Source organism: Trichosurus vulpecula, chromosome 1 (genome assembly GCF_011100635.1).
Source record: "Trichosurus vulpecula isolate mTriVul1 chromosome 1, mTriVul1.pri, whole genome shotgun sequence".
Lineage (NCBI taxonomy): Eukaryota > Metazoa > Chordata > Mammalia > Diprotodontia > Phalangeridae > Trichosurus > Trichosurus vulpecula.
The window spans coordinates 99,230,439-99,243,036 of record NC_050573.1 but is presented as its reverse complement, the minus strand read 5'-3'; positions in this window follow the sequence as shown (position 1 = coordinate 99,243,036).

Here is a 12,598-nt window from a genome sequence, read left to right as displayed (position 1 = left end):
GTGAGAGAAAATTTCCCATCTTTCAAGTCTTCAAAGGTCTCTTCCAAATCTGAGGTTCAACTATTAAATGCTCTCCATGAAGTTTTCTGTGATCCCCCCTTCCCTCTCAGCCAGTATAATCTCTTTCCATTTAACTCCCATGACACTTTGTAACCATTCTGTGGCCTTCCATTGGCCCTGGAGATGCCTCCAAACTGTGGCCCATTATCCTAACTGATGAGTCCAAAGCTCAGACCCATATTTCATAATGGACCAGGCCAGCTCACTTCATTCTTGGTACCACTAAATCTCCAGACTTCTCTACCTCCTTGCCCACAGCCTTGCCTCCAGGAGCATATTTTCCCCATCCCATCTCCTTCTCTTTCCTCTTTATGTGTAGTCTTCAAATACAGCATTAGAAACTCAGGCTTTAGTAAGGTACATTGGGGTTCAAATTAAGCTACTCAAGCATGCCTTAAACCCAAATCACTCTGGCTCTCACTGATTGGCCAACAATAGGTCCCAGCCCAAGCCTCACTTGGTTTCCATGTCTCAGAGTGAGTGTAAATAGCAATTGTTTCTGTTTTGGCCAGAAACTCTGAGAGTCTTCCCCTCCCATATTATTATTTTTTTTTAACTAGATAAAAGAGACTATTCTTTGCCTCATTTCTTACCTAGCCTTAATCACTGAATGGGCATTGCCTCAGACAAACCAAGACCTCCAAAGGACATTAGCTTAAAAACACCAAGGTCTCCCACTACGTCCAGGGCCATCTCCAGTCCTCATGATAAATATCTTGCCCCTGGTCCCCAATGGCTCCTGAGGAGAAAATGAGGCTAGTGACTTTGCACCACCCTGCCTCACTTAAATCCAATTTACTTGCAAGTCAAGACATCACCTTCTTGATGCCATTGGTCCTCTTCAAGAAGGAAGGACAAACACCACCAACAGTCTTCCTTCATTCAAATATAAGTTTCTTCAGGTAGAAACTGTCTTGTTTGCTTGTTTTTGTATATTCATCACTAATCACAGTGCTTGGCACATGGGGTTAAATAAATATTCTAGCTAGCTAGCTATCCTGTGTCATATAATTATCTATGCAAGTATCTTATCTCCTTCATTAGATTGTAAATTCTTTATTCCATTGATGAGTTACTCCCCAAATCTCCATTTTGAATACAGGTTCAGGCCAATCATCTGTCATTTCTCTCCTGGCTCTGTTTCTAATTTTCAGACTTTGCCACAATTCCCTATCTGTCCTCTTACCCTGGAAGATCCCTCTATCCATATACCCCCTTTTTCTCACTAGTAAGTTCTTCCTGGAGTCTTCCTTTCTTATCTCTGCTTCTGACTTTCCCCACACGCTTGTTTCAGCTCTCTTTTATGCACGCCTTCCCCCAATAGGAAGCTCCTTGAGAGCAGATTGTCTTTCCTTTTGCTTGTATTTATATCTCAGGCACTCAGCATAGTGCTAGGTACATAGTAAGCACTTAAATGCTTATTGACATAACTTTGAGGAAAAGGAACATGTCTTTCTTTTTATTATTATTATCATTATTTTATGGCTCTGCCAATAATACATTAGTATACCTTTCCCACATTCCCTCCAATGTTTGTCATTTTCCTTTTCTATCCTCTTAACCAATCTGATGGGTGTAAAGTGGTACCTCAAAGTTCTTTTATTTTCCATTTGTCTAATTTTTAGTGATTTAGAGCTTTTTTTTTTTCAACTGGCTATTAATAGTCTGTATTCCTTCCTCTGCAAACCGCCTATTCATATGCTTTGACTGTCTATCAACTGGGAAATGACTTATTCTTCTAAATTTAACTCAGTTGCCTATATATTTTATATATGTCACCTTTACTAGAGAAACTTAGGGCAAAATTCCTCCCCCCCTCCAGTTTCCTCTTTTCCCAATTTTAGTTCCATTGGTTTTGTTTGTGAAAATATTTTAAATTTTATATAATCAAAACTATCAATTTTATTTCCTATGAACCTTTTCATCTCTTGTTTAGTCATGAGGTCTCCTAAGCATAGATATGAAAGGTAATTTCTTCCATGCTCCATGAATTTGCTTATGATATCACTTATAGGATAGGTATACAGCCCCGGGCCTAAAGTCAGGATGACCTGAGTTTAAATACAGCCTCACTTACTAGCTGTGTAACTCTGGCCAAGTCACTTAACCTTGTTTGCTTCAGGTTCCTCATCTGTAAAATGATCCAGAGAAGGAAATTGCAAACCACTCCAGTATCTTTGCCAAGACAACCCCAGACTGAACAATAACAACAACCCCCTTTATGTTTAAATCATGTACCTATTTCAAGTTTATCTTCATATATCATGTGAGATATTGATCTATGCTTAAATTTGCCCAGGATGTTTTCCAGTGTTCTCAGTAATTTTTTGTCGAATACTGAATTCTTACTCTTACTCCTTACTCTTACTCCAGTAACCACTAGGGTTACTGTGTTCATTTGCTTTTGTGTATTGTATATCTAATTTTTTTGCTGATCATTCTCTCAATTTCTTATCCAGTACCAAATTGTTTTGATGATTACAGCTTTGTTGTAGAATGAGATCTGATAATCATAGCTCCTTTCCTTCCCTTTTTTTCACTGATTCCTTGACAATCTTGATCTTTTGTTCCTCCAGGTGATTTTTCTTACAAATTTTTCCTAGCTCTTTAATTTTTTGGCAATTTGATTGATATGGCACTGAGTAATTAAATCAATTTAGGTAATACTCTCATTTTTATTATATTGGCTTGGCCCATGAACAATTAATATTTCTACAATTATTTAGATCTCTTTGTATTTGTGTGAGGTTTTTTTTTTATAATTGTGTTAATATCATTCTTCTGTGTGTCTTGGTAGGTAGGCTCCCAAGTATGAAATACTTGTTGCTATTTTGTCTGTAGTTATTTTAAGTGGAATTTATCTTCCTATCTCTTTCCCGTAGGTTTTGCTGGTAACGTGTAGAAATGTGATGATTTGTGTGAGTTTATTTTATATCTTACAGCTTTGCTGAAGTTGTTATTTCAATTGATTTTTTAGTTGACTCTCTCGAGTTCTCTAAGCAAACCACCATAGTATGTGTGAAGAGACAGTTTTGTTTCCTCATCTTTTTCATTTTTGATACTGGTAATTCAGGCTTCTTCTTTCTTTTTTAAAAAGTAGAAATAGTCAATGATTTATATATTTTATTTTTTTCTTCAAAAATAGCTCCTATTTTTATTTATTAGTTCAACATTTTTGCTTTTTTTAAAATTTGGATTTTGTTTCTCCTTTGATTTTCAGTATTTATATTTTGCTGCTTAATTGGAGGTTTTTAATTTGTTGGGTTTTCCAATATTTTTAGTTATATGCCTTTTTTTAACATTTTTAATACCTATCTTTAGTATGAAAATATGTTCAAAGTAAAATAATTCACAATAGTGATGATATCCAGAGACTCCAGGATGAATAATTACATTTTGCATATTAAAAATCATCAAAACACAAAGTAACCCCTGAAGTTCAGTTATACACAATATCGATAAATACAAGATTTCTAATAAGCTAACTGTACTTCACTCTATTTCTAAGAGCTTTTCAAGTACAGAATTGTCTTAAAACTAAGGTGAAACTGTGACATCTATGCCACACTTCACTTGAGTTTAGAAGAAAAACACAGCACTCGAACTGCACTATGATATCAAATGATGATGAAGATAAATGTCTATTCAAATCAAGACTTGAAAACTACAAACTTTGAGGAAACTCAAAACTTTATGGGTTGGATAGAGGCAGATGTGGGAGCAGTGGAACACAGTATGATATTAAATGTTAGATTCAAATTCCCCATATCTCCCAAATCTAGTAACTTTTAGGGCAAAATTCCTTCCCCCCTCCAGTTTCCTCTTTTCCCAATTTTAGTTCCATTGGTTTTGTTTGTGGGTGGGTGGGTGTGTGCTCATGCACATGTGACACATACCTAGACACGATCAATCTATGTTTTTTGCCACTACAATCTGAAGTCCTCTGTTTTATAAAAACAGTTATATCGATCCCAATTTCTAAAGCCTTCATGGCAATTCTGAAAAGTATTTTTAGTGAAGCCCTACTTCCTGCTGAATATATAAACCACAAAGATAGCTCTTGTTTTGTGATGTCAAGACAACTGCAGTGTATAGTTGAAAAGTAGGATTGGGTCAGATTTGCTAGAGGGTAGTGGACAAAGTGTGACAAAGCAATTCACACAAATGCAAATGGTTCAGACAAACCAAATCACACACGAAGGAGAAAGTGCTTTCTTTAATCAATGTGAGCAATTAGAGATACTGTTGTCCCTTCCCCATCACAGGGGTTAGGGACACATAACTCCCATGATCTGGAAAATCCATGTAAAATTTTTGTCCTCTCCTTCACACCAAAGAAAAAGTCTGATTATTTTTTTTTCTCTTATGGGGTGTTTATAGTACCTTTTTGTAAAATTTGGGTTAAGTATTTGGTTATAGGCTCTGTGTTGTCTGCTGGTCTTCATGTGTCATCTGCAGCTTCCACAAAACTTCCCAAAAATTCCCATTTAATTTCTTATGCCAAACCATGATATATTGAAAGTCACAATGTGGAAGGGATAACTATACATACATATATATATATATATATATATATACATATATATATATATATTCCCTAACTATTGCTTTAGCTATACACAAATTTTGATATATTGTCTATCATTGTCATCTTTAATGAAATTACTGATTGTTTTCATAATTTGCTCTTTGGTCCACTCATTGTCTAGGATTAAGTTATTTAGCTTCAAAAAATTTATGATCTATTCTTTAAAGGCCCTTTATTAATGCAATACCTATTTCATTATGGTCAGGAAATGGTAGATTTAATATTTCTGCTTTTCTGCATTTCTTTGTGAGATTTTTATGCCGTGATACATAGTCAGGTTTTGTGAAGGTACTGTACACAGCTGAGAAATAGGTATACTCCTTTGTATTCCCAATCACTATTTTCCAGACATCTGACTCCTCTAAAATTCTATTCCTCTCCTTAACTTCTTTCTTGTTTATTTTATTGCTTCCATGTGTTCAATTATAATTTTCTTTTTTAATGACTAAATATTATTTTTATTTTCAGTTTCAAATTCTTTCCCTCCCTCCATTCCCTTAACCCATTGAAAAGGCAAGAATTAAAATATCAATTATACATATGAAGTCATGCAGAATATATTTTTACATTAGCCATGTTCAAAAGAAAGAAAGAAATAGAAAAATATCATTCAATTTGCAACCAATTTTAATGTCAGAGAGTTATTTTCTTCAGTAAGGTGTTATATCTCTTTTACCAAGCTGTTAATTCTGTTTTCATGACTTTCTTTCATAGTTCTCACTTCTTTTCCCATTTTTTTCTCTATTGTTCTTACTTGGTTTTTAAAATTCTTTTTTCAATCTTTTAAAATCTCTTTCTTTAGCCCTTCCTTTTAACTTGTATAGAAATTCTTGTTGGGCTTGTGTTCAATCTGTATTTGTCTTCAAGGCTTTGCTTGCAGATGTTTTCAAGTCAATGTCTTCTTCTGTGCTTATATCTTGAGTTTCCTGCATTCATAGTAGCTCTTTGGGGTCATATTTTTTTTTTTGTTTACTAATTCTTCCAGCCTACTTCTTGACTTTGGACTTTATGTTAATGTTAAATTCTTCTCACTTCTGAGGGTGGGGATGTCTGGCTTGAGCTGATGCTGCTTTCAGAGTTCTTTCCCAGGACTTGCAAGTTTTAAGGGCTTCCAAAGTGTGTGATCCAGGGAAAGGTCTTTTTGTGACTCTCCTGGTCTGGACTGTCAGTTCCTGGCCTAGGTTTGGTTCTGTTGCTTTCTGTGTAGTTTAGTTTAAGTAGACCATTGCTGGACTCAGTAACTGTTAGCCCACTGGAAGGTTCCACCAGTTCACAGTAACTGAACTGTTGACTTCCCTTTGGTTTTGGTCTCCAGACCTGTTTTTTTTCCTATTTCAATCTTATGTGCTAGGCTAAAGATTAGAACTGAGCTACTACTCTGCTCCTGTACTTAGAGCCACACAGCTAAATTTTTGGAATTTTTTAGTGCTCAATACAGTTATCCCTTCCACATCATGACTTTTCCCATGGCAGTTTCAAGATAGCATGAATCAGCTTAAGAAATTAAATGGAATTTTTTTAGTTTTGCAGAAGTGGCAGACAACATGTAATGGTCAGCACATTGCACAGAAAAAATTTAGAGACTCAGAAATGCATAAAATATGTGTATAGTATTCTATAATATCAACCAAATTTTATAATAAGGTGGTGTAAACACCCCATGAAAGAAAAAATTAACAAGTCATTCCCCAATTGATAAATGGTCAAAGGATATGAACAGGTAGTTTTCAGAGTAAAACATTAAATATACCTATAGTCATATGAAAAAATGCTCTAAATCACTATTGATTAGAGAAATGCAAATCAAAACAAGTCTTAGGTACCACATCTCACCTGTGATATTGGCTAACATGGCAAAACAGGAAAATGATAAATGCTGGAGAGGATGTGGGAAAATTGGAACACTATTGCATTGTTGGTGGAGTAGTGAACTGATCCAACCTTTCTGGAGAGCCATTGGAACTATGCCCAAAGGGCTATAAAAATGTGCATACCCTTTGACCCAGCAATACCACTTCTAGAGCTGTATCCCAAAGAAATCATGCAAGTAGAAAAAGGAACTGTGTTCAAAAACATTTACAGTAGCTCTTTTTGTGGTGGCAAAGAATTGGAAATCAAGGGGATGCCCATCAATTGGGGAAAGGCTAAACAAGTTTTGGTATATGAATGTAATGGAATACTATTGTGCTATAAGAAATGAGGAGCAGATGGACTTCATAATAACCTAGAAAGACATAAATGATCTGATGCTGAGTGAGGGGAGCAGAAGCAAGAGAACATCATACATGATTACAGTCACATGATATCTGTAAGGACTAACTTTGATAGACTTCGCTCTTCTCAGCAATGCAAGGTTCTAAGACAACTCCAAAAGACTCATGATGGAAAAAGCGATCCACATCCAGAGACAGAATTATGGAGTCTTGAGTGCAGATTGAAGCAAACTATTTACTCTCTTTTTTTGTTTGTTTTTGTTTTGTTTCTTCTTTCTTGTGGTTCATTCCATTAGTTATAGCTCTTCTTTACAACTTGACTATTGTGAAAATATGTTTTGTGTGAAGGTATATATAGAACCTATATCAGATTGCATGCTATCTTGGGTGGGGAGAGGGGAGGGAGGAGGGGGAGAAAATTTGAAACTCAAAAACTTGAGCAACTGAATATTGTAAACTAAAACTAAAAATTAATTAATGAATGAAAAAGAATAAACTCATAAATCTGAAATAATTTAGAAAGAGGAAAAAAGAAAAAAGAAAAATTAGGACTTCTTCTGAATTACAAAGGGAGGGCCAAAAATTTTTATGTGAATTTTTCAGATTGTGGGGGCACTGCTGTGTCATGGAAGGGATAACTGTATTCAGATAAGACCCTGCATTTGATCACAACTGCTTCCCTCTGCCCTGGATCTGTGACCCAGAACTGCTAATGGGTGACAGAGCTGCCAGATGGCAACTTTCCTGCTTCTAGTGCTAGTTCCAGAGTTCCCTGGGTTCTCTTTTTGCCCTGGTGCATCCTGTCATGATATTCTGTTTTTGTTCCCTTTCCATCCTGGGCACTGAAATGCTTCAGGTCTGCCACTGCCATCACATTGTGCTTCTGGGTGGCTCCAACCCCAGTTTCTACTTTGTATTCTTAAGCTGCCCTGGGCTGGAAAAATGATTCACAATGACATTTTTTAGGTTGTTGCAGAGGAAGCATGTTGGGACAGTTGGGCAAAATTATTTTCAGTTACTCTGCCATCTTGGCTCTGTCTCAGATTATTTCTTATTCTTTGATTTTAGTAATAGTAATAGTTTGCATGTAAACAAGAGGCAATATGCCAAAGTAAAGAGTCAGTATTAAATCCAGAAAATCTTGGATTCTTTGATATAGATTGACCATATGATTGTGGGTAAGTCACTTAAACTCTCAGGGTGTTAATAAAGCTGTCAGTTGATAAGTTGCAGATTAGATGTTGACCTGCATTGGTAAATGGGTTTATTCATCCAGATTTCCCCCATACAAATGAAATTACAGGTCCAGTACCAGTCCCTTTACATATTTTATATTATTTCTTCCTCACAATAGCCCTGTGAGATAGTTATTAAAATTATCATTAGCTCCACTTAATAGATAGGGAATTAAAATTAAACAAATTAAATGTCTCTCATCCAAGTTCCCAGATGTAGTAAGGAAGAGAGAAAGGATTAGCCTTCTGACTAAGCCCAAGATGGTTTCCGCTACAGCATGCTACTTCCCAACATTTGATTCAATCCAGCAAAAGGCCTGATTTCTTGGAAGTTCTTCATAAATATTTGTTAAATTAAGTTGTGTTTGTATGTGTGCGTGTGTGCATGTGTGTGTGTGTGTGTGTGTGATAATTAAAGCCTAATTGCAGCATTAGAATATAGCCAACCTAGGCTATGCTCTATACATGAAAGAAGGATAAACTTAGGAAAGTTATGGAAAAATTAAGGAAGATAGCACTTGTGAGTGTTTATATATATACACACATGTATAGTATAGGTTTCGCTCTTTACAATGGAATGATGGATTAATTTCAGCACTCTCCGTTGCCATGGTATCTGTTGCTTTATTTATAACTGCCACTGTGCAGTCATATTCATGTAGTTGGGAAATTTTTCTATGTGAAGTATGAAGCTTTTCCCAGAGACAGAAACCCACTGAGCAAGGGTTATGACTCATTCTTCTCATTCTCCACCAAGAAATTCCAAAAATCTAGGGCCATTAAACCTCCCAAACTCAGCTTTACCTTCTCCTCCTCTTCCTTTTCTTCTTCCTCCTCTTCCTTCTCACAATAGCCTCTGATGCAACAAGACTAGTTTTACTGCCCTCCACCCCCCAACTCTCCTCTCAAATCTTTCAGTCCAGGGTCATTCTCAACTCAAAATTTTTCTGATGCTATTCCCTCTCTCATTTCATTTTGTCTATTCATATCCTAGACTTTCTTCAAAGCTCAGCTCAAATTCCATTTTCTTCAAAAAGCTTTCCACAAGGATGTCATCAGTGATGATATCTCCCCATTCTGAACTCTTAGCAACACTTGAGATCCATTAGGCATAATTAAGCAACAGATTCTGCACTATCCTAAGAAATTGGGTCTCTCCAGCTAGATGGCAAACTCCTTAGCAGGTAGCAGCTAGGTAAGACAATTGAGAGAGTGCTGGACTTGAGGTCAGACATTCAAATCTTGCCTCAAATACTTACTAGCTATGTGACCCTGGGTAGATCACTTAGACCTTCTCAGCCTCAGTTTCTGCAACTGTAAAGTTGGAATAATGATAGCACCTACCTCACAAGGTTGTTGTAAAGATCAAATGAGATAACATATATAAAGAGCAGTAGATGTTATACACGTGTCTACATAATTTATATATATAAATAATATTAATTTATATATTTATATAAACATAAAAGTTTTCATATGTATGTAAAAGTTTTATATAAAGTATTTCTATAAAGATAAATGTTTATACAAATATAAAAGTTTGAATATAAAATATACAAATATAAATATGGGCTATTATTATGCTAAGGCTAAGAGGATTGCGAATTTTTTTCTTTGTACCTCAGAGTACTGAGTCAAGTATTCTATGCATACATGTAGTAGGTGATATTAAAAATGCTTTTTCATTGAATGGTTGATTAATAATTTTACCCTTAAAGCACTCAAAATGTGGCAGGTGCTTATACTATGAACCAGATACTGTAATTCAGGACCACTGGATTTAGAACTAGAAGGAAACAAAAAGATTATTGAACCCAACATTCTCATTTAACAGATGAGGAAACTGAGACCCAGAAAGGTTGTAAAGAGCATGTGACTTACTGACAGGGGTTGACTGGGCTCATAACCTAGCTAAAATAATTAGCTGTGTTGCCCTGGGAAAATTGCTTAACATCTCTGAACCTCAGTTCCCTCATTTCTGAAATGGGGATAAGAATACTTGACCAAATGACCACAAAGAATTATCCAGAAGAAAGTGTTTTGTAAGCCTGAAATCACCATAGAAATATGAGTTGTTTTAATTATTTAGGTGTGAATTTATCAATAAGCAATTATATTAAATAACACTTTTAGTAATGTTTAGGAAAGATTTCCTCCAGAAGTCTTTCTTTGGAAGTCCATCTCATTTCCACCTTTAATAGCAGGCAAAGATGTATGCTTTCATAATAGTCTGTAAAGGAAGTATCTACCCAACTGTACCTCATAGTCTGGATAATAGGTACTCTTCATCCATTTGGTTTTTCTTTTTTTAAGAGGTTTTTTTTTAACTTTTCTGGTTTTGTAGCTGATTGAGGAGTCTATGTAGTATTCTGGGGTTTAATATAATCAATATTAACCATCCACAAATAGTATTAACTGGAGAAGATCAGAAACCATAAAGGATATCTTCCATTTGGACATCGTGAAGGACTTCTTTCATGATAGTGATGAATACTTTTAGTGAACACATGTAGGAGAAACCTAGGTAACACAGTGAATAGAGTGTCAGACTTGAAATCAGAAAGACCAGTTCAAATATCTCCTCAGATATATGCTAGGTGATACTGGGCAAATCTTTTAATATCTGTCTATTTCCATTTCTTCATCTACAAAATGAGGATGATAATAGCATGCATATTTCAGGGTTAAGAATATAAAATGAGAAAAATTTTGGTAAGTATTTTTCACATGTTAAAGTATTAAATCTGAGCTATTATTAATATTTTTTTCTTCACTGTGGCTCATTTAATGGTTATCAGAGACTTGCTAAACAATATTTCATAGTACTTAATAAGTGCTCATTGACTATTGACTGTAACCATTATAGTTGAGTAGAATCATGTATTAGCATGTGCATGGGAGACACCTTACTAAAATCAGTCAAAATCCATAATGATCAAGGAACACAAAGGAAAGCAAAAACAGCCTCTAACTCCAAGGAGACTATATTCCATTGACAGAGAGAATGTAGGAATAAATTGGTACTTCAAGGTGAATAGGGAGTAATGGAGTATATTTGTTTGTATGTAATATAGTGTGTATATATACATATATATGTATATGTGTGTGTGACATAGTACGTATACTACATATGCAGTGTATATACATGCATGCACACAGGATAAATTGGAAATAACTTCAGAGAGAGAGCACTAAAATTAAAAGAATTTGGAAAAGGGTTCTTGCAGAAGTCAGGAGGTTAGTTAAGACTTGAAGGGAGCTGGGGAAGCCAGAAGATGGAGAGGAGGAGAAACAGCCTTTCCTGAGTTCAGCAGCTGGGATATCTTTGAGCTTGGATTTCTGAGACTATGTCTTAGAGAACTCTGGAGGAGCTAGAAGGGTTTGTACACCATCTTACAGCCATCCAGGGGGGAGAATACACTTAGTCCCTTGCTGCCAGCTCCCTACTCCCTATTTCTAAGACTATGATTGACTGCTGCTGGTATGGGCAATCACAATAAATGTTTCTTAACTTTACTTACTGAGGTGTCATTGAGAATGTGAAGAGCTGAGAGCAATGGTTTGTGAGACTATGCAAATATCTCACCTAGACATCATCCTTCTCTCTCTTCCCTTCTTCTATGTTGAGGGAGGGAGCAACTCCTATTTATTAACCAACTTTTCTAGATTTGGTCTCTCCTTCCTTTCCATAAGGGCAAGGGGCAAAATAGGGAAATTGATTCTGTCAACCAGCCGTTCTCTACAGAGCAGGCACCCCAGTCTAGCTGAAGCAGCAAGCCCCCATTAGGAAGAGACAAGAAGCAGCATGTGCCAGGCAAATCAAACCACCACCACCACCTTGACCATCATCTCCCTTGAAATCCTGATAGAGACAGCCAAGGACCCTAAACCCAAAAGCCTTGGGAATAGCAATGCTTCCAGCCTTGTATCCATAGCCATCATCGTGGGAAGCCATTCTTATGGAGAAGCAGCCTGGCCAACTGCTCTTACAGGTGTTACAGTCATACCAGATAATAAAATTCCCATCATCGAAGTTCCTGGCAATGTCAAATGGTTCAACATCAGAAACTGAGATGATTTTGTTGGAGGAAGTGACATTAAAAAAGAGGCATCACCATCTGCTTTGCCTCTGCATTCTAAGAATGAGGCCTCAGGTTAGCCACTCCTGGTGGTCAAAAGAATTGCCAAGGAGGAGAGGAAAGGACTGAGTTCTAGGGTTCCCTGAGGGGTTTATAGTGTTCTCTTTTCTTTACTACCATAAACCCAAGCCTCCACCAGTTGTGCCTCAGACATCCCCATCCCCCACACCCCCATCCCTGCTATCAGCTGGGTTTTGGTGCCAGTCTCTAGAGCCTCAATTCTATTTACCTGCTTAATAAGAACAAACATCTGCAACAATACCTCTGGGCCATATTCTCTCATATACCACTCTAGTCTCTGGAGAGAGTAGGCTCAAAGCTTAGTTCATTTCTTGCATGGGATTGGTCCCACCAAGTTTTTGT